Here is a 24,895-nt window from a genome sequence, read left to right on the forward strand (position 1 = left end):
CATTATTTGGTAATTCTGGACCACAATTTTTCATTTTTATTAAAAAGTATTTCATTAATGTATTTCCCTACTTTTTTCTAGCCTACGCTAGAGCCAAAACAATCACACAAAATAATCAAAATAGACTCAGTAATTTTAAGTTGTAACTATATTAATGTTGAAGAAACCTGCATGCCTGAGAGCTTCGCATAAAGTTTTCGCAGATGTGCGAAGTTTGCCAATCCGCACTTGACCAACATGGTGGACTGAGGCCTAAACCATTCGCATTCCTCCCGGTCCGTGCTTAATAGTGGACTATATAGCGATAGCTTGAGATGAAGATCACATTCTTGGGATAGTTATATTATTGCAGTGAACTTCCACAATCTTCCTCCACACAACTCGACTAAGATGACGGCTTCAGTCAACAGATGTGAACGTTGTCTCTGAGACCGATAGAAACGTAAAGACTAAATTCTTACCTCCAAAGTCACAAATCCAGTCACTATTTGGGTCAGCGTTGCTTACCCAGCGCAATTCATTTATAATATTACTAGCTAGCTGATGCCTGCGACTTCGTCCGCGTGGTTTTAGATTTTCAAAAATCCCGTGGGAACTCTTTGATTTTTCCGGGATAAAAGTAGCTTATGCCACTCTCCAGGTCTTTAACTATACCCATGCGAAAATCACGTCAAGCCATTGTTCCGTTGCGACGTGATTGAAGGACAAACCAATAAACTAACAGCCTCGATAGTACAATGGTTAAAGGAGCGGACTGAAATCTGAAAGGTCACCGGTTCAAACCACTACCACAAGCTTTACACTTAGTTGGAGGGAATATTAGTCATCATGATAAACTTTAGCCATATTCTTTTTAAAAGAAAAAAAAAGAAATAGAACGTACAAACACACGTTCGCATTTTTATAATATATGTGTAGAGATACTGTGTTATCGCAACTAGGTCTTGTAGGGGTACCAAATTATGTAGCTGTGTGGTTAGCCTCCAGTGAAATGATAACGAACACAGCTTAGTACATTCTCAGTCCTAACACAACATGTCTCACTGTTTCAGTAGTTTTTTGAGTATTGAGTAACATTTTGGCTCGCGTAAACCCATCCCTTTTTTTCAAACAAAATAAATACGTATCTTCGCACGGACACAATCCGAACTACAAAGAAAATTACTCCAATGACAGCTTCGCCGGGACATCCCAATTTTCTTTTGGGATGCTTTGTTTTCAGCTAATACCTACGTCTTTTGTCTATATCACTTTATGTTACCATTTCGTCGAAGATAAAAGGAAAATAATTAGTCTTAATGGCGAGGAAGTTCTTTGTGCTTTTGGAGATGGCTTACTAGATCAATAGTGATGTTTTAAGGGATTTTGATTTTGCTGCCTATTCCCCTTATGTATTACTAAGCTCATTGCCTAAAAGCATTCCAAAACAGTACCTAGTAGATTAACTAGATTATTTAAAAACACTTTTGTTCAAGTATCTATTTCTATTATTTAATTAAATGCTCTTTAGATGCAAGACTAGAGAAAGTCTTCATGTTTTACACCATTTAACATGTTATAATGTTAAAATAATAATACATTTTTTTATAATTAAACCTACGCTACGTTAGGATTAATACATGAGCACCTAATAAGCACTATGATAACTAATCATTTAAATATCACTTGCTTTAACGGTGAAAGACAACATCGTAAGGAAACCTGTGAAAAGAAACCTAAGAGTTCTTCATAGTGTTCTCAAAGTTGCGTGAAGTCTGCCAATCTGAACTTGGTCTGCGTAGTGGACTATGGCCAGATTCTTCTTATTCTGAGAGGAGACCTCAGGCTCAGTAGTGAACTGGCAATGGGTTGATGATGATTGATGAATGATGGTACGGCTGGGCAGCGTTCAGAAAGCCTTAAGATGTCTTCTTGTCCAAAATTCCTCAGTGCTTGAAGATCAAAGTCATCGAACAAATCCGAAATTAGGAAATCCGTAGGAGAACTAGAGTAGCCTACATAGCTCAACGGGTTGAGAAGCTGAAGTGGCAATAGGCAGGGTAAATAGTTCGGAAAACTGATTTGGGGTCTCGTGGTGCTAGAATGGCGACCTCGCACCGGAAAACCGGCACAGCGTTGAAACGACGAGATCAGACGAGTCGCAGGGAGCCGCCGGATTCAGGTGGCGCAAGACCATGGCGTGTGGATGTCCATACAAGAGACCAATGTCCAGCAGTGGCCGTCTATCGGTTGATGATGATGATGATGGATGAGAATGGTGTGATTATTTCTTTTTCATTTTTTATTTTAAGCTAGAAAGAAACTCAAATATATCTGTAGGTACATACAGTTGAAGTGGTTTCAACATCAATGGTTGAAACAATTAAACGTTTGCTAACGGTTTGTACATTTTTTATAGGAAAGTAAACATTTTATAACCCTCTAACGGACCTTTGAAAGTTAAATCAACATGAAATCAATATGCGCGTAAAAATATGCGAACTCTTGTTGGTTTTAACTGAACCTAGATTGAATAATTCAATTGGGATGAAATTGAAAATCAGTTGAGAATTTCGGATGATATCGATTTCCATCGAGCTCTACTTTGAATTTAATGGAAATTACAATTGAGTGTAAGATTAATTAAATAATAAGTTATGTTAAACAGTAGATTATGAATTTTTAAAAACCCATTGAAACTTTTTGTTTTCCGGGACTAAAAAGCTGTGCCCTTCTCCGGTTATAGTAAGGGTATTTTAGTATTGATAAAATATAACGTTTGTAAGTTTTTCTTGAGGTACACATACATGTTTTTACTGAGTAAATCATTAAACTAAGAATATAAAACTGTTGGCGTTGGCTTTGGAATCGACGCTCTAACATACAACGTTATTAGAAGTTACAACGTGAGTACGTTGTCCATATTCAAGACAGAACTAGTACAACTACACCGTCAATGTTTTGTGTCACAAAACAGGAAGAGTTGGACCCCCTTTTGAAAATATTTCATAAAAAATCGTCCTTTTTCATATTATACTAACCTTCTAAAAGGTTTCTGAAATCCGCTTACGAGTATGACAGCATCTATCTATTATGTTATAGTTATCTTGTGGAATAAACTATGAGGTGTATAATACCTAGTATGACAGTGGATTTGCAACAGATTTGGTATACTTACTTACAAATCAAGTCAACATGATGTGAATGGGTCTAGCTTTACGAGGCCCATCCTTTTAACGTACAGAGATAGCTTGCATCCCGGGAATGGGCATAGACTACTTTATAGGAGGGCTTTATTCCGGAAAATTAAAGTTTTCCCGTGGGGTTTTTAAAGACACATCAATTTAACAAAGCATGTTGTCTAGGGTTATGTTCTTTCAAACTTAAGTACCAAACTAGCATCAAATACGTTTCAGTTCGTAATGGTGACTAAAACTTATTATGATGTCCTAGAAATTAAAAAAATAAGAACATCTTCTTTAAAAATTGTTGGAGAGAAACTCTTAAATTCTTATAACTTCACTCATTTCCTTTCATCCGGGATTAGTTACTTGTAATAAGATTTGACTTCGCAGCTCTGCTATCAAAGTTTCTGCAGAACGAAAACTCGTTAAGTAATTACTTGCTATTGGAGTGTGAATATTTTTAGCTCACATTCAGAGATTTTCTGCTGAAAATCTAAATTTTGTTGCTTTACCGAATTACTTACTTTTAGAAAAAAAACCCATGATTTTAATAAATAAATCAATGTTATAGGATTTATAGGAATTCTAGAATTGAAAAAAATTCAATCAATTTTAAAAGACTTAATTTATTTAGTTTTTTAGTGTTTTGCTTAAAGGATAAACGGAGAATACCTACTCAGCTACAATCAATTATTATTCAATTCCGCCCAACCGTGCGTACCAGGAATTAACAGTTTGTGTCAAATGGTCGTTGTGTTGGCAGATATCTTAGTTTCGAGTATATGCCTAGTAAGTACGCTTACATTATCAAATGGGTTTAAAAACGCCGTCAAACGTATATAATATATTTAGCGTACCATTTAACAGATTATATTACGTAACGTAGTACGATAAAAAACTACCTTTACTACCTAAAACTAAAATTGTCTAAAATTGTTTATTTTTAAATTTCTCATGTACCTAAGTGAATTCTATGTTCTAAGTGAGAATAAAATGATTATTATTATTATTGAGTCAAAAGTACAAAATTAATTATTCTTAGTATAAAGTATAAGCTGATTGACAACAGTGTAGATATCTTTTAACATTTTAGTCCCGTCACACCTAATCACTAATCATTAAACGTTTCCTCGTAAATGTCCTAAGTACATCCTTATTCTACAGAACATTTAGTCATTAACAGCATCGCTGTTGTCTCAACTTATTATCGCTTAATTTATGACCACACATTCTCGCTCAAGGCGCCATTATGCCCTGCAGGGAAGCCTCGGGAATAAATAAATCCGCCAAAACTTCAAATGATGAACATCGCTGACTCATTACACCCGCGGCGCCCGCCATGTGCAGTCGTTAATTTTCCTCGTCACACAACATCAAAATGTTTATTGTTTCTATTAACTGGTTAACAAAGTTATTTAGTACTGGGTATAAAATACGTTTATCTGCCTGTCGTAGCTCTATCAATAAATCAAGCAAATTGTTATGCGCCCGGTAATTTTATACATTGATATTTTAGTATAATAAATGTTTGTGACTGTCGGCATTTTAAACTTAGAACTGTCTGTAGAATCTTCAATAGCATTCATATTCATAAAGCACAGAAATAGCTGTTTTGCGCTTGAACGCCGATACAGTAAAAGCTTTTGCATTATTTTAACTTTCCTTAAATTAATTTTAGAGTTTCTGTAATTACGCAAATTTTTGCACAGTGGAATACGAATTTAAAATTCAAGCAGATGTCCTGCAGGGTCCCGTATTAAATGGAGACATGTTTGACATATTTCTATTCACTTTAACGTCCTATGTTTTCAAACAAAACTGGACTTTAACCGCATAGTTTTAGGTTTTCTTTCAAAAACTATCGTAGTTCTATATAAAATCGTCCAGTCACGGAAAAACAAACCGTAAGGTCGGGCACCTAACATCTATTACCTGTCTGACATGACGAATCCATGCAGAGAGCGACATTAAAATAAAAGCTGAAGTAGTTTCTGCTGTATAGGCATTAGGGTTCACTTTGTTTTGTGCGGATAAGTAGAAGATTACCTAGACATGCAGACGACGATAAGCGCTGAGTCGTTATAGAGGTTGTCGTAGACCCTCAAAATATAAACATCGTCCAGATGTTGCAGATAAGCGAAGAGAGCTTTTTGCCCTAATGGCAGATTACTTTAGTCGAATATGCTCCTATCTGTCCCCTGCGATCCTATAGACTATAGATATAGAGTATTGAAAAGCCATTCCAGTTCACATTTCAATGATGAAATTACGTTATCAAGTGTATTTTAAAGTAAAATACTTCATTGTCTCGAAATATTCAAGGCTATCTGATAGTTAGGTTTTAAAAACGCTAAATATATCTGGATGAAGTCGTGGACATATATATTTGGCATCAAGGTAGCTTGTATCCCAGGAATAGGCATAGGCTACAGTTTATCCCAGAAAAGCAGAGTTCCCATGGGGTTTTCCAAAAACCTAAACCCAAGCGGATGATGTCACGCACATCATCTAGTAATCAATACAATAAAAAACTGAATTACCCTACTTGTTGCCCTAATTGTAGCCTCTGCGTACAATTTCCATAAGTAAACTTGAACTTCAAACCAACAAGTAAACACCGCAAATTCAAACAGAAAATAACAATTAAAATACAATTCAATTGCTTATTTATGATCAACGTGTAAAATTCATCGCCATTTCGGGCTTGTTAAAACGTATAACGAAAATTTCCCCGACCTCGGCGCTTATAAATATTAATATTTTCTATCTCAGCTGTTAATTATCCAGACAACTACGGATGAACTCCGCCCTGTATTCATTAGGCCAAACCTAATTAGCAGGCAAACTCGCGCGACTCGGGGTACTCTTTGACGAGATCTATTAGCATTATCTTGTTCGCTGTTATGGGGCTGTTGTTTAGATATTCAGGGTGTTTATAAACAAATCGCCAGAGCCCAATGGTAAATGGACGGACTGAAATCTTAAATACCTGCCGATAAGGTTTAAATTAGCTAAATCATACTCTGTGGAAAGATGTTTTATACAATCTGTAATATAAAAATGAATCACTAAATGTGTTGCTCATCGCAAATCTCGAGAACCGCTGAACCGATTTCGCTAAATCTTTTTTTATAATATTCCTTGAAGTACGAGGATGGTTCTTACGGAGAGAAAAATTTAATTCAACCTCCCCCTCAATTTTCTAAACTCCACCCGAGCGAAGCCGGGGCGTGTCAGCTAGTTAGAAATACAAATTATGATATTTACTTCTCTTCCGGGATTAGGGAAAGGGGCTTAGTTTGGAAGTATCATACAAGCTAAACTCTGTACCAAATCCACGAGCCCGCGACTTCTTCGGTGTGGATTAGGGTTTAAAAAAAATCTGTGGAAACTCTTTGATTTTCCGGCACAAAAAATAGCCTTCCTTTCCGGAAAATTCCTTTAAATTCCTTTTCCGGAATGATAGAATCTATCTAAGAATAAAGAAATATTTAAAATTAAATTTAAAGCGTGTAAAATAATAATTATGTTATTTTATTTCAGACGTCTAAGATACAATATTTCATAAATTATGCAATAAACAATGTCAACAACTCTCAAAACTACTAATTATAAATTACTAGCTGATGCCCGCGACTTCGTCCGCGTGGAATTAGGCTTTTTAAAAATCCCGTGGGAACTCGTTGATTTTCCAGGATAAAAGTAGCCTTTGTCACTCTCCAGGTCTTTATGCCCACCCATGCAAAAAATCGCGTCGATCCGTTGCTCCGGTGCGACGTGATTGAAGGACAAACCAACAAACAAACACACTTTCGCATTTATAATAAGAGTACTCATTATTCGGTCATCCAAAAATATTACATTATTTTTTTTATCAAACAATCGAAGCAGCACATTGTTTGCTAAAGCAATAATAAAACGTGAAATAAGGCACCATAAATTTTATAAACAAAATCGCCCCTCAGAGAAACGAAATGTAAAACGGGTTCAAAATGTTCCACGGAAAAGATCCGGACAACAAAATCCGCAATTGTGACATCCCCAGAAGGTTGTCTCATAGCGTCTGTCTAAGCGCTATCACATTATAATAATGAAATTTTGTTAAACAATTTAAATTCAACGAGAGAATTTATTTGTTTTTTTTTACTTTCAATCATTTTTAGGGTTCTGTACCTTAAAAGAAAAAAGAAACCCTTAGTTGTCTGTCTGTCTGTCTATCTGTCCGTCTGTTGTGTCTGTCAAGAAAACCTATAGGGTACTTTCCGTTGACCTAGAAACATAAAAGGTAGGTAGGTAGATCTTATAGCGCAAGTAACGGAAAAAATACGAAAACCGTGAATACATCGCGAAAAAAAAAATGTGTTCATGAACAACTAATTGGTATTTTCAATTTTCAAAGTAAGATAACTATAGGTACATGGAAGGGCTTTAACTGTAGATTCTAAAACAGATTTTTATTTATTTTTATGCATAATAGTTTTAGATTTATCGTGCAAAATGTCGAAAAAAATACTCGAGTACGGAACCCTCGGCCTGAGTCGCACTTGGCGGGTTTTTTTACTTTCAATCATTTTTGTATAGGGCTGTGCATCAAAGTTATTATTTGAATATCATTTGAATATGCTGATATTTTTATGTGTGAAATTTAAAATAAGTATAATAAGCGTGAAAGTTAAGTTCATGCTTGCTATATAGTTTATTTAGTTTTGATATGAGACTTGCAAAATACATTAAAATAATCTTATTTATACTAAACTTGTAATAATTATTCACAACCTAGTTGGAATAGATTTTTTACAGTTTTAACAATATTCAGTCCTACAAAAAGCATTTACTTGCGTTACTTCCTTTAAGTCTCGAAAATAAATACAAACATTGAGACTAATTTACATGAGGTATTATCATAGGTTGTGCCCATACCTGGCCAGGGTACAGTCGAAATAATAATTTTAAAAGTATTTTAGGCTCATGTCAGATCGTACCACGTACATACGTGCGTAATCATACGTGATGCGCGCAAATGCACGACACGGCCCATGCACGGTGTCAAATAAATTGACCCTTACTACCTATTGTGTATGGCACACTGAAATGGATATATATGTATAACTAGCTTATGCTCGCGACTTCGACTGCGTGGACTACACAACCCTCTATTTTACTCCCTTAGTTTACTTTAATTTTCAAAAATCCCTTCTTAGCAGATGCCTACGTCATAATAGTTATTTGCATGTCAATCTTCAGCCCAATCCGTCCAGTAGTTTCAGCTGTGCGTTGATAGATCAGTCAGTCAGTCAGTCACCTTTTCCTTTTATATATTTAAATAATATACAAGCACGCTGGAAAAGGTGTGCCATACAAAATAACAGTTATTTTTAATGCCGATTCAAAGGGCATCACAAACAATTAGTTCCGAGTATGCTCATAACATGACGCTCACTGCTGCTATCAGCGCCAAAATGGTGAAAATCAAGTTGCTTCAAGAACCAGCTCGGATAAAAAGGATATCTGGTGGATATAGGTAGGTGTCTAAGTGTAAAATTGCGAAATGGGATTAGATTGTTTGTACGCAAACAGCCAGTGTCCGCTTATTAGACGAGCCCCCAAGTAATAAAAACATCTCCTTATTACACCGTGCCCGACTTCTCAGAAAAACGAGATTTAAATTCACACATAAAAACGATTTGAATCTTGTTGAAACAATAAAAATACGGTTTAACAATGCAAAGCTTATGCATAGTAAGATCGTCACTGCTAATGTCGATCTTTAAATATGGACAATAAAACACCCTTTGACCGTGATCTCGAGAATTGAGATGTTATTTTTAAGGTACCTATACCATCATGATCAACCTATAGCTGGCTCACTACAGAAAACGGGTCTCCTCTCAGTATGAAAAGGGTTTGGCCTTAGTCCACCATGCTGGCCAAGTGCGGATTGGCAGACTTCACACACCTTTCAGAACACATTTGAGGTACCTATATGTATATTATGTAATAATATTATACCTAGATTGCTTTTTCAGCAGCGCTTCTTTTTAAGCCAATGACTTAGCAACCAACCAACCAAGACATGCAGTTATGCTCACATTATACATGGCGTATAAAATCCGCTGCTCGATTGCGGTAGAATGACAGCTACAATGTCACGATCGCAATCACCCATGATTGGTTGACGCTCGCTCACTATTGGCTACTATTGCATTGTTGCAACAAGAATCGCACAAATTCAGCCAATCACAATCATTGAGATTGTAATAATGATTGATGCAGGTTTTACAAAATCGACATACTGGTCTCCCTTATGAAGGAGACTGCACGGCGGGGTGATTACGTATCTCGCGACAGGCTTGCGACAGGCGTAAATCTCGCGATCATTGCTGTCAAACGTCACACGCAACAGCGGCTAGAGAGAGACAGAAATAGCCACAAAGCAAAATAAGAAGAAGAGAGACAGCAAATGAACTGTCGGATTACTACTGCTGTCGCGTTGCTGTCGCGTTGCTGTCGCTACAAACAACAACAAAGCTACGAACAAAGAAATATTTTACGCATAGTTCATTCAAGGGAGTTAAAACTTTGTAAAGTTGTTTTCAACACTTACAAAACTTGTAAAACTACCCAATGCACTGCACAAAAATAACATTTTAGCGGAAAACAATAAAAATCCTGTGCGTTCAAATTACCTAAAAAAGTGGCGGCACTCTGTTATTTCCGTGTCCATCTTTTCATGCAATTTTAAACAGAATTGCATTTAGATTGCCAACTGCCTGTTACTATTTCCAGCATATAGTATCCCCTTTTAAGCTGTGTACTTTTTGGTACAATTTAATTGGAGCTTTATATGTAAATTGCTTAAATATTGGAAAAGGTTTTAAAATTTTCATTTTCATTTTGAGTAGATACGTAACTTAAGTTTTTTCAAATTCATGTTAGTTAAATTAGTCAAATCAAAATTAGTTAAAAAATAAAAAAGGGTTGACTAAAATCCTATTGTTAAAGTATAAATGGCATGCTTAATGGCATATCACGCTGGAATGCCATTTAGCATGCGTGGTATGCCATAGTAGTATGCCACAACCCTTCTCACTCTGAGAGGAGACCCGTGCTCTGTAGTGAGGGGTTGCCAAAGGGTTGATCATGATGATGATGAAATGTCATGTTTTTTATTTATGTTGTTGTATGTCGGTAAATAATAATTTAAAGTGTGGTTTACAAAAAGATATTAAGTAATAGTATAAATAATGTCCTTTTTTACAGATCAAGTAGGTAAAACATTTAAGTTATAAACTAAAACTCCGTCACTATCTCTCTGTTCTTTATGTACTAGGTTAGTTTTTACAAAATAAGATAATTAGGTACATAATGAACAGCAAAAAATAGTGCGTTTAACATATTTTACGCGTGGTTTAAGTAAAACTGAACGTATCCCAGATTCAATTAATTACGAAAATGAGTCAGTAAAAGGTTTTTTAGCATAAGTATAGAGCTTTTATTCTATGGAACTAAGTATAACCACTTTGTAATTTAAAATATCTCATTTGAAACCAGCTGTTCTATTTGGCGGCCACTTTTGGCAGTCATGATGTACCTATAGGCTATATTATAAACATTACTCCTGTCCGAAAAAAGCTCAATTTCAAGTCGCATTTTAAGAAGTTTTGCTTCTAAAAGTCTAGTAATAATGAAGCAAAATAATATCACAGAGAATTAATAGACCGGGACGGCACGGATGCCTTGAAGGCTAGTGGGCCAGTAAATACGTGCTGTCACTAAACCAACCAACCAACAAGACACATCGGGATGACTTGCGTCTTTATTTTTCCGAGCAACATAAGAATTTCTGAGGACAATGTAGGTATTTACTATACATTGTATGGTCAGGATTAAATGAATGTCTAGAAACCTGCAGAACAATTTCATTTAGCTTTACAACCCTGGTGGGCATTGGCTTGGTCAAACAAACTTCTAAATCAGAGGCGGTACTGAAGCAGCTTCCTTCTTCCTTCTTTTTTCTTAATTTCTAAGTTTCGAACATATAGTCTTACTAGATGATGCCCGCGAATTCATCTGCGTGGATTTAGGTTTTTTTTAAATCCCTTTAATTTTCCGGGATAAAAGTAGCCTATGTCCTTCCCCGGGATGAAGGCTAAATCTGTACCAAATTTCATCAAAATTGGTCGACCTGTTGGGCCGTGAAAATCTAGCAGAGAGACAGACAGATAGACAGACAGACAGACAGACACACTTTCGCATTTATAATATTAGTATGGAAGAATGGATAAATTTGTTATTGTTTTTGTGCGAGTATTAGTTTGTGCGCACATCAAGCAAAAACGAAAAACAGAATGACATGAAACTTTCATTTACACAAAAACTACATTTTATCTAATAAAATAAAAGTTCCCGCGGATTTAAAAAAAAAACCTAAATCCACGCGGATGAAGTCCCAGGCATCATCTAGTTTAACATAGGTAAAGTTCACATTAAATCTACGCCAATAGAGAAATAGATGATAAAATGCAAATCTCCCCACCAAATGCTCCCGAGCGCTTGACAGTAAAGATCCGACGAATTACCGAGCACGTATAATTAAATGCGACATTAACATTGAGCGCGACGTATTATAACTGCATTATCCGCTTAGTATTCATGAGTGAGTAACTTGTCTCAAGTGAAACTGGTGACGAATTCTGGGACTTATCTTCAGCGACGAGCTCCTCCATGAATATGTAGCCACATGAGAACGTAGACTGAGATAAGCTATCTCTCTGTGCTTGTTCTAGATTGAAATTTCATGCTTTGTATAATAAAGCATTTTCTCTTTAGGTTTTGATGATAATTGATTTTTACTACTTATATAACCAGCGAATTGCGATAACGTAAAAACGGAGATACGACGGACGACGGCCTCCTTTCGGGGGTCGGCGGCCATCCTAACTTTTCGGAGCCAGGTGCATTTTAAACAATTAAATATCACCGTTGTCAACAAGTGCATGCCTGAAAGTTCTCCACAATGTTGTCAAAGCTGTATGAAGTCTGCCGATTCACACTGGCCCAGTGATTTAGTATAGTAAGCAGACAATGGGTTGATCATGATGATGATGATTATTATATAACCAGCAGTTGCCCGCTACTTTGTCCTCGTCGTAAATGTATGGTTAAGCACCTTCGCTTAATCGCCCATCAGGTCTCAGAGCATACGAGGTAAGAGACAGAAATTTTTAGAGAAGGCTAATCAAAAGTAGGGGTGGCATCTTATTGGTAGTTATTTTTATCGGAGTCAATACTTAATTCCTACACTATCTCCTCCAGGAATTGTCTAAAGAGAATTCCGATTTAGACTACACTGAACAGTAAAATTTTGATCAAATAATGGTTAGAGGCTTAGGGCCAATATTTCTAACAACACAATGTCAAAATGGACAGAACTCTATACACAAAAGCAATGGGTCAATACCAAAATACTGTAATTAAATTTATCGATCCGTAGATATAACTCGACCTTTGAACTATTAAAGCGCTGTATTGTAACTAGGTATTAGGTTTCAAATTAAGTACCTATAACCAATTATAATTTGTTTATTTGAAAAAAAAAATGAAAAAAAAATTATATATTTTGATGATGCCAACGACTTCATCCGCATGGATTTAGGTATTTTAAAAAATCTTTTTGATTTAAAGATTGAGTTAAAAAGAATCTTAGGTATAATTCTGGTATATCCGTCTACGGGATGCAAGCTATCTCTAAAGCAAATCAAAATCGGCTAAATACTTGGGCTGAGAAATGGTCGCAGATAGACAAACAAACTTTTGAATTTATAATATCAACAGGTAGGTATGGATTAGGTACAATATAAAATGAAAAATAAACATACTCCATACTCCATTGTCTTAAAGCTGGCAAAGATATTGGGTTGAACCCCGTCCTAAGGTCCTGTGCTATCAGCTAAATAAAAATCAATATCACAATCGCTTGCGAGTTCCTTTACAATCCATTTGGTCTAAGAACGTATAGTGCTTTCGCCAAAGGATCTCCGGGTTTCTTATTTCAAGAACCTTTAGGGCCATACTTGAGAAACTGAGCGGTGCCTTTAGGGTCCCTCTTCCGCCCCTCACAGAATGCCCGAGATAAGAGAGACGTTTTGGCGCCATTCATGTTTATAGCAGGGCAAATGGCCCTAGAATACGGCGCACTTATTATAAACAAGTACCCACACTCAGACAATACATTTAAAAGGGCTTACATATAGATTGAAAAACACCATTCGTATTCACATGGATGCAATGAGTTTAAACTTCGTATGTAATATGAAAACTTGTGCTATAAAAACTTTGCTTCTTTGATATTATCAAAGCTTTCACACTTTGGTGGAAACGTTAAAAGCATTAAAACTAATGTTTATTTGTAGAACTAATTAATTTAGTTCTCGATAAAATAAATAACTTTCTTACTGAATTTTCATTATACATATTAATTTTTTTCTATTCTCTATTATAAAATCATATAATTGTTTGATTAAAATTTTACTGGGAATTTGAGTATTGATAAAATACTATAGTATCTAAACTTTGTTAGTTTAATCTGATTCAGTAGCCTATAATTAAATATCGATGAAACATGACCACTGCAGCTCTTTTTTGTGGTTAAAATATTATTTCAAATTTTTTCAGATATTTCTGATAATTAATTAAAAATAAACTTTACCACCAATCATCTGATCTGTACCCTATAAATGAGGGTATTTTACCTACTGATTGGACTGAAATTTCAGAATTTTCACTATTTTATTTTATTAAAATCATTACAATGAACAAGCGAAATTGTGTTATCTAACAACTCCCTTGCGATGAACTTGACTATTATTTTATGGTGTTAAGGGTCATAGGGACGAAATTGCTTTATTTAATTACACTGAGATAGCATAAAATATTACTACCAGGCCTACAAAACAAATTAATGATGATCACTTTCCAACTTTAAGCAACCATTTTTTTAAAATTTTATTTACATTAAGTAAGTCAAACTTAAATATTAAATGTCATCTGTGTACATAAAATATATTTAGTAAATAAATATTAGCGTTATTGGCGAATTTAAAATATAATAATTAGGTATTCATAAAAACATAATATTATAAAATTTATAAACATTGTCATTTGGTACATGTTTCTAAAAATTTAACTGTAATATAATATTTTAATATTCATACACCAATATTCTAAGGTAGAATGCATAAGAAGGCTCGCCAACTAATTTTATAACCATGTTATGTCACCTGCATTATTATGAATAAATTTATTATTTATTTATTTATTTATTTATTTGTTATTTTGTACTCGATTATCAAAATAATTAACTCGAATCGGTATTTATTATAATATTAGCGAACTTCGGTAATATAATAAATCATAATAAGTATTGTAAATCAGTTATTAAATATTATTATACTTACCTATTAATTTGTTACAAGATGCATACATTGTTTATCATAAAAAATAGATGTCCATGGATCTCCTCTTTTCGGAAATCAACACACTTCAAAGCCCAATATTCCTTTTGATTTTGCGGTCAGTTTCCTACGTAGAGGCTAAAACTAGACATGCTTTTGTACTTTAGTGTTACCAAACAAGCTGTGCTGAAAATGTCGCGAACAAAAACGGGCACAGTCACCGATGCCTCGGTTTAGCCGGTCGGTGGCTGTACTCAGGGGACTTTCTAAAACAAACTTTTTGTTTTATCAAACTGGCAATACTCATTTTTTGTTTAATTCCGCGAAAACTCCAGAGATTTATGACCAGCCACTTTGCATTAATTTCGCATTTATTACGATCAAAGCCGTGACGTTTTTCGAATTAAGTGCGAATCACCGATAAATTTTTAAATGTTTGTTGAAGGCATGTTAATCCTACCTACGCGATTATAATTATTAATTATTATCATTTGAATCCTGTTGGTAATGTAATATAAACATGTTTCAAAATAAAATGTCTTTTCATTAAACTTTAGCTAATTAGTTAGTCTGAATCATTATTTATCAAATTAAAATGAGGCTTCAAAAATATTTGGTTTATTGAAAAAAATCATGCATATTTTTAGCACACAATACCAAAAATATAAGTGACGAATATAATATGTTTGTAAACTTCTCTTATGAAATCTATAAAAATAATCTTATTGACGACTACTTAAACAGACAGAATTTTAGAACAAAGTACTGTCATCTACATTAAACTTAGTACTAAATTGATATAAATTACATTCATCATTATGTTGGTTTTAGAATGTACAGAGAAAATTATGCTACGACTTCATTAGTCGCTTATTCGCTTACCCATTGTGTACACAGCGTTTTGTCGTCAACAATTAATCTCCATTAACGTACGCGGTGTGCGGTTTACTTAGTCCAACGCTGGATGACTCCGAACACAGGGTAAACTATTTCAACGCTTAAGCTTGGAAACACGAAAGTTTCCAAGCACATTCTATCTATCCTATCTAATCACCATCATCATCATGATCAACTCATCGCCGGCTCACTACAGAACTCCGTTTACCGGCCCTATCCATGTGCAGATTGGTAGACTTCACACACCTTTGAGAACATTATGGAGAACTCTTAGGCATGCAAGTTTCCTCATGATCTTTTCCTTCACCGTTAAAGCACATAGCTCCGAAGAGTTAGAGGTGCGTGCCCCAGAAGAACAAAACAAGAAACAAACAAAAATACTTTTGCATTAATTATGTTATTATAATCTAAATCTAAATACCTATATAAAAGTAAAAGCTGACTGACTGACTGATCAAACTACTAGACGGATCGATGGCATGGAGATATGGTAATATGATGGGGACATTCGCTAAGAAAGGATTTTTAAAAATTCAATCCCTAAGGGGGTAAAATATGGGTTTGAAGTTTGTGTAGTCCACGCGGACGGACACGGGAATAAGCTAGTATCGTATAATATCGGTTGTAATTTTTTTAATCAGTCTATCTCAATCAATTCAATCATTCTATATCTCTCTGGGTAATCTCTATTATTAATTCCGCAGTGACTATTTAATACAATAATTACATACCTACAGTTTCTCATTCCGGTTCGCCGTCTTATCGCGGAAACATCGAACAGTCTATATTGTACCCGTTACTGCTGGAATCGACTGCGTTCTTAGCTAATGACTCTTTGATAACAACTTTGCCATACTTCGCTCCACAGGATATTCTTTTATTAATATTACTAAAATCCATACTAATATTATAAAATAGATGATGCCCGCAACATCATCCGCGTGGATTTCGGTTTTTAAAAATCCCGTGGGATAACAATAATAATAAAAAAAAGTGAAAATATACGTACCCAAACTTCAAATTAATGTAAATAAAATACATTTAGATAAGTATCATATATTTAAACGGGACAGTCAAACTCGTTTTAAAAAAGTTTCAAATCGTGTAGCGAGGGGTTTCATCCCATTTAATGTCTAATCCACTTTAGCATCCCTCACGAGCAAACTCATTTCATTACAGGCAGCCCTTATAAACGCTGCACCCAATAAAACCTCAGGGTGTCGTTATAGAACGTTGTTGCAAACCCAACATTCAAAATCCATTGAGTTAAATAGTTCATGGAGGCGAAAATCTGATCAAGCAACAAATAAGCGTTCCCAATTATTGATTTGGAAGTGTAAGCTTAGATTTAAACGTTTTTTAAATAATAAAATAAGCACAAATTATTATTAATAAGCTCAAAAACAGTAGCACACCGGCAGAAGTCGGCGATTCTCGGACGGTTCGGAGAGCATCGCAGATAAATTAAATCCGTAAATATTCGTAATTCACACTTGTTACAACACATTATAGTTTCACTATATTATAATTATGATAAATATTTACACAAATAGGTCCAGCTTTTTACAGGCCAATTTACTAATTGATAAAAACCACGACCGAGTAGGTACATGACGTTCGAAATCTCTAGTAATAATAAACTCTTTGCCCAAAATCACTTCTCAGCGTGGACAACTAGGACAACTGGGAATCATTTATCTAAAAGCCGCTCCCTTCTGCTATCAAAACTAAATCAAGTAGGGTGAGTAGAGCACGCAGTACTCGTCTAGGATCTATAAAGCGTACTTTGACTATTCTCAAACTTAAGACAGAGTTAAATCGAGACAGCTTTATATTATTGACACAAAAGCTTGTCTCGTTTTATTTAGTTTATACGCTATAGATAATATACAGACCTCAGCCAAAAAAAAATAATATTTGGGGTGAGAAACACAACTATCCTCATAGTTTAATAGTTTAATGTAGATATAACTAGACCCAATTGCTCTCCCACAGCACTGCAGTCCCGTCGTGACCACGACCCGAGCAATTAGGTCGAAATATCGACAAATAAAAGCATCAAATTAATAGGTGGTATGTTCTCGTTGTCTACATTAAAATAGGTCGTTCAACCACGAAATAAGCTTAAAATCATTAGTTCAATTTATTATCCTTAATCACATAATATTACATTAATAGAAAAAAATAGGAACCTGAGCGTAGCGCGGCAAGAGACGCAAATAATGTTGCAGTCGTGTGAAACACAAACTTTTTCATCTCGGCAGGTACTGTTATGAAAATTAGAACAAAAAAAATAATTTCTTCGTTGTAATAATTAAAAATAAAAATAAAGTTTACCAAAAGATTATGAATAAAAAACTGTAAGGGCGAAAGGCGTTTCAAAAAGTTTCAGTATGTGTTTTTTAGAAATAAAAAGTTGGTACACATGGGATCAGTAGTTCACTCTGTCATTTCACAGTTCACTTTGTGTCAGTGTACAGTTCGTGAGTGTGACGTTCAAATTTCAAAAACCTGTGCCACCCTAGAAGGGAAAATTAATGAACTTTGCCTCGCAGGTTTTGAACGACAAAGAGGGCCTTTCCGAGCAAGTGAGATGAAAAAAATATTTTCTATTGCTGCCTATTTTGTTTCATTGAACATTTTTTGGATAGTTTGCTCGAATTGCATATAATGCTATTTTGAACAAAAACATGCTACTTAATCTAATAAAAACCGGCCAAGTGCGAGTCAGGCTCGCGCAATGAGGGTTCCGTACTAAAACCGTATTTTTTCGACATTTTGCACGATAATTCAAAAACTATGATGCATAAAAAAAAAATCTGTTTTAGAATGTACAGGTGAAGACCTTTCATATGATACCCCACTTGATATACTTAGTCACTCACTTCGAAAGTTGAAAATACTAATAGGCTACTTGAATCATATCTAATTTCGTCCAATAAATGATTATTTATTATAGTATTTTGCTTAAGACAACGAAATATATCAATAACAATTATTAAAAACGCAGGATGGATATATAAATCCAATTTAAAAAAATACAATTTTTATTTTTATTTGAAACGCAGAAAACGCTGTCAGCCATGATGTGACAAAGTGTAAATATGTAAACAAAGAAATGTCATCCCTATGTCACGCGGGGACTAACGTAGTATCCATATATATAAAATTTAGAGTCCTGACTAACTTATATATCAACGCACAGCCTAAACATCTAAACAGCTGGTCCTAGATACATGAAATTTGGTGGGTGTGTTCTTTGTAGGTAAAGAGAAGGTATCCACTAGGAAAGGATTTTTTGAAATTCACCCCTGAGTGGGTTAAATGGAGGTTTGAAATTTATGAAGTCCACGCGGGTGAAGTCACGAGCATAAGCTAGTTTTTTATATATATTTCTAAAAACTCATAGTAAACGTAAAAAAATATCGTTTTTCTCGTTATAAATTGAATAAGTTATTAAGTAAGACTTACAACAAAGTGATCTTTGCAAAAATAAATTTGGGTTGAAGTCGTTAGTCATATAGGATCCCTTTAAGCAAGTCTTTGCGTGTTACGTATATTTATTTCACTGGGCACTCTAATTCACAACTTTCCTGTGGTCTTTATCGATGCGTTTTTTACATTCTTGGATGATACAATAACGATAATTACTATATTTTTCATGTAAACTAGTATAGAAGTCATGTTTATTAAACTTTGGGAGGTTATGCTGTTGTTTACAAATGCATGACGTCAGAGCACAGATAATCTATCGGCCAAACATGGCCGACAGTGTTTTTACCTGTCTAAGAAAAAAATATTTTTAAATTAAAGTTTTACGGTTTTTAGGGCGCAAAAAAATATAGTGTTAATTTTTTTGATATAATAGGACAAATATAACCATTTAAGACCAACTTAAAAAAGTGTCAAGTAGCCTATTATTAGTTCATGACCACAATTTAATTTTTTTTGTGTGATCTAACCCTAAATTCACAGTTTTCAGATTTTTCCCCAAATGTCAGCTATAAGATATAAATCACGAGATACGGTCCGCAGACAGACGGACGAACGGACCGACGGACAGCGGGGACTTAGTAATAGGGTCCCGTTGGCACCCTTCGAGTACGAAGCCCTTAAAAGAACCAAATCCAAAACAAACGATAAAGTAGTATCTTCTGAACTCAGTATCGGAGCTTCATCACATCTTCACAAAATAATATTTTTTTGAGAATAGCCTGTAGCAACTAACTAACCATAAATTAAAATATAATTGTTCTTTGTTCACCCAGTATATAAGTTGATTCATGATCATCAACGAAACTATTTTGTGTGTATGTAAGTAACATTCGAGTGCATAATTACATACTTATTACAATAAAAATAATGGTCTAATTTAGAACCTCTTTTTTGATGTCGGTTAAAAGGGTTTCGCTATCAAAAGTAAATCAAGTAGGGCGAGCAGCATAAATTGGACCGTCCTTGCAGTTAGAATAAGGGTATTTTACCACGGATCACGACACGATTTGCGGTCACGACACGTAACATATTCTCAGCACTCGTTTATTGTTCGGGCCTGCCAAGTAAGATTATAAGAATTGTACGTACGATTCGTAGTTCGCCGCTAACGACTATACAAATTCATAATGAAATACCTACTACCGACGACATACCCAAAAAATCCTTTGCTAAACTGTGTTGTATTGTATGTTGTCCTTATCAATATCTTCACTAATATTATAAGTTTATAAGTTAGGATAAAGGACGAGGAATTACCTACACTATTACTCTGATTTAAAAAAAAACACTGATAGATAAATACATTAACTCTGAGTTCTATAAATTATATAATTTGGACAAAGTCGCTGTTCCATAATATTATATTCTGTAATTGCATGAGTGAAGAGTTCATAAAAATATTATATTATGGCAGTCTTTCTAGCGGGCGATACGATTAAATAATCGTATCGCCCGAGTTAAATAGAGTGAGGGAACTCTTGGTTTAATGCTGAATCGACGATCTGTCAAATATTAGGCTATGCGTGACGTGAAACCAAAGAAAAATAGTCGTTGCACAGTCTAGGTACCTAGCGTCAAATGTAGGAACATTTGACTCTTGCCAGTGACGTCTCGACGTTTTGTTACAAGTTCTGTAACTGTCGTTAACTGTGATATCGCGCAGTGCTTTGTATACAAACGCCCTTAATTTAAGGGAAGTTTGATTCACTTGTGTGACATCGCACGTAGCCGCGTGCCGCCCATCAGGCCTACTAACGACGTCTTCATATTGAGCTTAAATCTCCATTCCACTATTTAATATTATCATATTCATAATGGAATGGTACCTTTTTAAGTTTACTTATTGGTGTTTGACCAGATTAATATCCTTGTTTAATATGAGTAGAGCAGTGATAGTTCAGATTTGGTAAATCACACACACACACTTTATCCATGCAAGTTTGAGTTATGGATTATGGGGAAAAAACTAACTCCCAAAAAAGAGGCCTTCTAAGTTATAGTTTTGGAGTCAGGGCTGAAAAATTTAATTTGTAAAAGGTACCCTTATAGGATCACTTTGTTTTCTGTCTGTCTTAGGTAGGTCTTATATATAATATTATCTGTCCCGGCTTTACTCACGTGTTTAGTCGACGTTAGCCCGACTAGTTTCAAACCCATCCGGGGTCCTTTTCAAAGGAGTCAGTTCGCGCACGTGTCGCGGTTGTAACTGCGAGCTGCGCGTGCCGCTGCCCGTAGAGCCGGGATACATATTATACATATATAAATGTGTTAAAAAAATAATGAGTATTCTAAACTTTCAAAGTAAGATTACTATACCAAATGGGGTATCATGTAAAAGAACTTTACCCGTAGATTCTAAAACAGGTTTTTATTTATTTTTACGTATAATAGTTTTTGATTTATTGTGCAAAATGTCGATAAAATACGACAGGTTAGAACCCTCGGTGCGCGAGTCTGACTCGCACTTGGCCGGTTTTTTCATATATAATTACCAACATTGATATTGTCAATATGAATAAATATTAATATCATAAATTTTGCTTGTAAACCAGGTATTTGCTGACTTTTATTAGTAAAAAGCTGATAGTCAGAAAATGATGTGGAAATGCAACATTATTAATTATTGTATGCCATTCCATTGTTGTTTTACTGTTATCACAAATTACAATGATTGCTTTAAAACAAATTGCAAATTACTCTTTTTAATATTGTGTTCATGTTTATCACAGTACGCAGCAGAAAATAATGTACATCGACCTTTAGAATGCAATTTCGGCTTTGTAGAGCGTTATCTCTGTCACTTATACCTCAACGACAATGTTCTACAAAACCGCTATCTCTTATCTGTACATTATTTTCTGCCGTGTATTGTAACTGATACAATTTTAAAAATATATTATTCATCGTCGAACTGATAAGCAACTCTCCCAGTGTCGATTAATTAAGCGATTAATTGCCGATTCACTTTGTGAGTGGTTTGATCATGAATGGATTTCGCTTGTAACTTCAGACTGAACTTTGCAGCTTATAAATTTCCTATTAGGAATGAGTCAGCAATATTAGTATTATCATACGATTTTTGGTAAAAGTTAAGTAGTTAAAATTTATGTTGGTCTATTTTCTAGTCTTAATTCAAATAGCTTTAAATTCAAACTAATATCTATCTAAATATATAAAATTCAAAGTCCTGACTGACTGACTGACATATATATCAACGCACAGTCTAAACCACTGGTCCTAGAGCCATGAAATTTGAAGGGCGTGTTCTTTGTAATGAGTAGGTATCCACTAAGAAAGGATTTTTCGAAATTCCACCCCTAAGTGGGTTAGGGGATGAAAGTTTGTATGAAAGTCCGTCATTTTTCAAGTTATTTGCATGAAAATTGGTATTTGGGTATTCGGTCACTAATGAAGAAATACGTGTTCCAGGATTTTTGGAAATTCATCCCCCACCTCGATTTTCTAAATTCCACCCGAGCGAAGCCGGGGCGGGTCAGCTAGTATTATTATAAAAGGAAAAGCTGACTAACTGAGTGACTGATCTATCAACGCACAGCTCAAACTTCTGGACGGATCGGGCTGAAATTCGGCACGCAGATAGCTATTATGATGTAGGCATCCGCTAAGAAAGTTTTTTTTTAAATTCAACCCCTAAGGGGGTAATGTAGGAGTTTGAAGTTTGTGTAGTCCATTCGGAAGAAGTCACGAGCATAAGCTGGTTACTTATAAAATGCGAAAGTGTGTTTGTTTTTCTGACTGTCGGCTGCTAACTTTTCCATCCGTTTAACCTCGTTTAGCCAATTTTGACGAAATTTGGTATAAGTACACATAGGTTGTCTATGCGTCACTATTTCGTACAGATATATGTAGGTAGATAGGCCCCCGAAAATCAAAAAGTTCTCATAGGATTTTTTAAACCTGAATCAACGCGGGTGAAGTCGCAGGCAGTTCTATAATAAATATTTATAAATAATAATTAGACTGAAAAATAGTAAAAGTATTCTATATTTAAAACGGTGATACGCTCAGTGTAATAACAGTTTCGGTTTGAAATATCGCCTCAAGAAGGTGCAGGTTCATCTCAAGATAAGCGAGGAGCAGAGCTAGCATCTGGTCTGGTAATTAAGCACATCTGCCTACGTTCAATTTTGAAACCCGCCGGATGGGAGTTGGCCCGTACGCCGTCGGGTCCATTTGGGAGCCTGCGAGGGTAGAGCAAATTGCTAAACTTTCAATTAAAGAGTTGTTATTCAAACCGCTCCCGGTTCCTCGGCGGAATTATGTTTTATTTCGCAGCCGAGAACTCTGATGGATTCTTGTTTCCCATTCTACTTAGCACCAGTTTAATTCTCAAAGAGAACAGTCGCGGATAATTTATTTTCATAATTCTCTAGTTTGTTGGATCCAGTTTTAATTAATCCAGTTTTGTGGACTTATCTTTTAAAGATAATTGTATGGTTATAAATATTAATAGGTAAGTATACCTAATGTACGGGTAGCGAAGCTGAAGTGGCAATGGGCATTGCACATAGTTCGTAAAACCGATAGACGCGTTGGGGTCTCAAGGTGCTAGAACCCCCACTAGGTGGACGGAGTCGCAAGGAGCCGCTGGATTCAGGCGGCGCAAGACCGTGAAGTGTGTAAGTCCCTACAAGAGACCAATGTCCAGCAGTGGAAGTCTATTGGTTGATGATGATGATGTTGATGAAGTATAGCTAAGTTTTTAAAACAATAAGAATAAAGTTGTGTTGCGCTATTTAGGTGAAAAGTAAAAGAACAGTGTTGTAAAAAATTCTCAAAAATCAAGAACGCTTTGTATAAATTTCTCATAGAACGAGTATTCTGTCTTCTTATAGAAGCTGTACTGGCATCTGGAACACAAGTCAAATTAGGAAAATATTTTTTCTTTGTTCAAAGGAGGACAAAGAAATACTTTTTTGACGTTGTCGGTATGAGAGAAACACTTCCTGTACATTTTGCAACCGTTTTTTATTTTAGGTCACGTAGTTTTTGAGATCTGACTGTGTTGTTTTATATAACGCGTTAAATTTAACTCCTCACGCGCCATTTTAACTTTTTGTGTCAAATTCCATGTCAAAAGTACGATTTTAGTCCTTATTTTAAAGGTGAACCGTACTTTTGACAAGACAGTTGACGCATAGAGTTAAAATGGCGCGTGAGAAGTCATTTTTACGGACTATATGTAGACACTAGTGCCTTGCTTTAGAATTTTCAATTTTTGTTCGTCAATAAAAAGAAACCCAGAAAATCCACACTAATATTTTAAAATACAAAAATGGGCCTTTCTGCCTGTCTTCTAGATCTTCACAGACCATCTGCCGCTTGACCGTTTTTTAACGAAATTTGGTACAGAGATAGTTTGCATCCCAGGGAAGGATGTAGAAGAATATCATTTATTTAACACAGAGATACTTAGCTTGCATTCTGGAGACGGGCATAATCTAATTTTTAGGGTTCCGTACCTCAAAAGGAAAAACGGAACACTTATAGGATCACTTTGTTGTCTGTCTGTGTTTGGCAGGTAGGTAGATCTTATAGCTGACATTTGGGGAAAAATCTGAAAACCGTGAATTTAGTGTTAGATCACACAAACAAAATTAAATTGTGGTCATGAACTAATAATTAGTATTTTCAACTTACGAAGTGAGTGACTATATCAAGTGGGGTATCATAATGAAAGGGCTTTACCTGTGCATTCTAAAACAGATTTTATTTATTTTTATGCATCATAGTTTTTGAATTATCGTGCAAAATGTCGAAAAAATACGACCGTAATACGGAACCCTCGTTGCGCGAGCCTGACACGCACTTGGCCGGTTTTATCTTGGAAAAACAAAAAGCTCCCACTTAAAGGGATTAAAAAAC

At 35.2% G+C, this 24,895-nt stretch overlaps 1 protein-coding gene across 1 annotated transcript in view; it reads left to right on the plus strand.

Moving 5' to 3' along the window:
- Positions 1-24,895, plus strand: part of LOC117990018 (lachesin-like) — an 88,971-nt gene that overhangs the window by 644 nt on the left and 63,432 nt on the right. The gene's annotated exons all lie outside the window — the stretch shown is intronic.

The sequence above is a fragment of the Maniola hyperantus genome, chromosome 2, assembly GCF_902806685.2.
Source record: "Maniola hyperantus chromosome 2, iAphHyp1.2, whole genome shotgun sequence".
NCBI lineage: Eukaryota > Metazoa > Arthropoda > Insecta > Lepidoptera > Nymphalidae > Maniola > Maniola hyperantus.